The following is a 3,838-nucleotide window of genomic DNA, read 5'->3' on the forward strand; positions in this document are numbered from 1 at the left end:
CCGCCCGCTGCAGAGCACAGGCTCCGGACGCGCAGGCTCAGCAGCCTTGGCTCACGGGCCCAGCCGCCCCACGGCACGTGGGATCTTCCCAGACCGGGGCACGAACCTGCGTTCGCCGCATCAGCAGGCAGACTCTCAACCACTGCGCCACCAGGGAAGCCCTCTGCTGAGTTTGAATGACTTAATTTAGCATTGGGTATTTCCCAAAGTTTTCATGTTCACATTTACAAATCATTGCTTAGCATGTGTTAGCTCTACAGATGGTTAATGTGAGGCTGACTTTTCAGAATCTAATCCTATGTACAGTTTTCTGGAAGCCTTTACCAAATACTGAAAACAGGTCAATGTTTCCAATTGTAGAAGGAGAAACAGGAAGACACTATAGAATAAAGACATGGTACCAGATTAATATTTGATTCCTGGCATGAGACTTTTTTAAAAATTCCCATATCAGACAGTCACTGTTTGTGGTAGGATCTCAGAAATGTAAAGCCTTAAAAATCATGAGATACAAATGGCTCATACAACTCAACAACAAAAAAACAAACAACCCAATTGAAAAATGGACAGAAGACCTAAATAGACATTTCTTCAAAGAAGACATACAAACCCACGCACATATGGTTACCTCATTTTTGATAGAGGAAGCAAGTATATACAATGGAGAAAAGACAGGCTCTTCAATAATTCACACTGGTCAGAATGGCTGTCATTTAAAAGTCTGCAAATAACAAATGCTGGAGAGGGTGTGGAGAAAAGGGAACCCTCCTACACTGCTGGTGGGAATGTAAGTTGGTGCAGCCACTATGGAAAACAGTATGGAGGTTCCTCAAAAAACCAAAAATAGAATTACCATATGATCCAGCAATCCCACTCCTGGGCATATATCCAGACAAAACTATAATTGAAAAAGATACATGCACTATTGTGAATAGTGCTCCATGTTCACAGCAGCACTATTCACAATAGACAAGACATGGAAACAACCTAAATGTCCATCGACAAATGAATGGATAAAGAAGATGTGGTACACAGATACAATGGAATAATACTCACCATAAAAAGGGATGAAATAATGCCATTTACAGCAACGTGGATAGACCTAGAGAGTATCATACTAGCTGAAGTAAGTCAGAAAGAGAAAGACAAATACCATATGATATCACTTATATGTGGAATCTAAAATATGGCACAAATAAACCTATCTATGAAACAGAAACAGACTCACAGACATAGAAGACAAATTTACTGTTACCAAAAGGGGAGGGGGGGATGGCGGGAGGGGTGGATTGGGAGTTTGGGGTTAGCAGATGCAAACTATGATATATAGAATTGATAAACAAGGTCCTACTGTATAGCACAGGGAACTGTATTCAATATCCTGAGATAAACCATAATGGAAAAGAACATAAAAAATAATGTATATATATGTATAACTGAATTACTGTGCCGTTCAGCAGAAGTTAATACAACATTGTAAGTCTACTATATTTCAGTAAAAAAAATCATGAGAGATATTACAAGGGTGCTGAGACATCCCTCAAAGTAAGAAAGGCTTTCGCATCGTTTTAATTTAAAAAGTATAATGGGGCACCCGCCACCATGTCGGTGGCCTTCGCATTTGCCCGGCAAAGAGGCAAAGGAGAAGTCATGCAGCAAACCACGCAGAAGATGTTAGATGAGAACCACCACCTGATCCAGTTCATCCTGGACTACCAGAGCAAGGGCAAGACGGTGAGTGCACCCAGTACCAGCAGGCCCTGCACCGGAACGTGGCCTACGAGGCCACGATCTCGAACTCCAACCAGAATATGCAGTCCCTGCTGTACGGCCGCCCACGCTGAGCAGGACGCCGGGCCCTGCCCGCCGGAGGGCTGTTCCGGAGCCCAGGCCCGCACTTCCGGGGCAGCCTCATTGATGCGACAGCCGCCTGCCTGCCGCCGTCCTCCCTCACGCAGGCGCAGACCGACATCGGTCCGAACCACGTGTTCACGCGGCAGACGGCACAGAGCGCGCTGCCCAGTGCCTCCACAAGCGCGTCAGGCAGCAGCCAGGGCTCGGGGCCCGGCTACAGCCACTCGGGACCGGCCTCGCAGAGCGTACCGCTTGCAGGGCCAAGGCGCCATTAGCAACGACATGCCTTGGGCAAACATCAACATGCAGCCCAACCCAGGCGGCTTCGGCCCGCTACAGCTGGGTGCGGGGCGAGAGCCCGCACCACGCAGGCCAGTCCATGGCCATGATGGCCGGAGCGGGCAGGGGAGCAGCGCGGTGGGGCAGCGGCCCACAGGGCGCTACTGGTCCTCCCGGCAAGGCTCCTTCCAGAGTAGCTGTGCCGGGGGGAGAACAACTGTGGCGAGCTGTACGGCCACCGCCAGGCCACCTCGGAGCCCATGAGCCCGACAGAGCCCCCGGACCACACGGCGATTACAACGACCAGCTGGCCTCCTACGCCCAGCAGAGCTACTACCGGTCGTTTGAGGAGTCCACGCAGCACTACCACAACAGCGGTAAGGCCGGCCGGGCTGCGTGCTGCAGGGCCTGATGTGTTCGGGCTTTATGGCAGTGGAGGCCGGGCCCTGTGTCCCCACTTGCCTGTGTGTTAATGAAGGAGGAGAAGGGTCTCTCGGGGTAGACCCACCATGTGGCCCAGCTGACCATCTTGGGGCCTGTGAGCTGCTCTCGGAGCCTCCTCAGTCAAGACTGTCCTTTGTTCCAAAGGCGGGAGGGCGAGCGGCGGGGACCTGGGCACCCCATCTCCCTCCTGAGCCAGGCGGGCAGCACACGTGGGGTGTGTTGGGCATGGCCTGGGCATTCCTTCCTGCTGGCAAATAAGGCGCACCTCTGGCAGAGGGACCTGTCAGACCGAGGGTGAGGCGGCGACGCGCTGGAAGCAGCTTCCCGGACAGAAAGCCCTGGTCTGTGGCGCTCGCCCATTTCCCTGGTGTGAACACTCCCACTCCCAATGACTTAAAACTGCCAAGGTGACATCACCAAAAACGGATTTGGGAAGAAGCAGGCACATTCTGTTCTCTAGCGGGTGCCAGCTGGCCCTGGGCCTGTCGGGTGAAGGGACTTCCCACCGACCCCTAGAAGCCCGGAGAGGAGAGGAAACGATAAGCCCCACAGGGTGACGTGGTCCAGGCTCTCTTGTTTGGATGTCAGGCAGTGGGGAAAATGTAAGGGCTGCCAGGCCCCAGAGAGGAAAAGACAAACGGTACATACGGAACGGGTGACTTGACGATGTGACTTTTGGGGTGACCGTTTCTTAAATTGTAAAAACACAACAAAATTTACCATTTTAACCATTTTAAGTGCACAGTTCAGTGGCATTAAGTACATTCAAGTTGTCGGGCTGCCACCACCATCACCACCATCTCCAGAACCTCTCAACATTCCGAACTGAAACTCTGTCCCCTATCTCCTAACTCCCTATCCCCCACCCCGGCCTTTGGCAGCCACTTTGTGTCTCTGATTTTGGCTACTCTGGGTACCTCATCTAAGTGGAATGATACAATAGTTGTCTTTTTGTGACTGGCTTATTTCACTCAGCATAATGTCCTCAAGGTTCATCTATGTTGTAGCAGGTGTCAGAATTGCCTTCCTATTTAGGGCTGAGTGATATTCTGTTGTATGTTTACACCACATTTTGCTTGTCCATTTATCTGTCAATGGACACTTGGGTTGGTTGCTTCCACCTTTTAGCTATTGTGAATAGTGCTTCTGTGAACATGGGTTTAAAAATATCTCTTCGAGACCCTGCTTTCAATTCTTTTAGGTATAGGCAGACAGACCTCTGAGATATTGTGGGTTCAGTTCCAGACCATAATAAAGTGAA

General features: G+C 50.5%; 1 pseudogene; it reads left to right on the forward strand.

The window, feature by feature from the left end:
- Positions 1-1,602: 1,602 nt before the first annotated feature.
- On the forward strand, positions 1,603-2,545 carry LOC112406679 (calcium-responsive transactivator pseudogene; annotated as a pseudogene).
- The last annotated feature ends 1,293 nt before the right edge of the window (positions 2,546-3,838 follow it).

Source organism: Neophocaena asiaeorientalis, unplaced genomic scaffold (genome assembly GCF_003031525.2).
Source record: "Neophocaena asiaeorientalis asiaeorientalis breed wild unplaced genomic scaffold, Neophocaena_asiaeorientalis_V1.1 scaffold59, whole genome shotgun sequence".
NCBI lineage: Eukaryota > Metazoa > Chordata > Mammalia > Artiodactyla > Phocoenidae > Neophocaena > Neophocaena asiaeorientalis.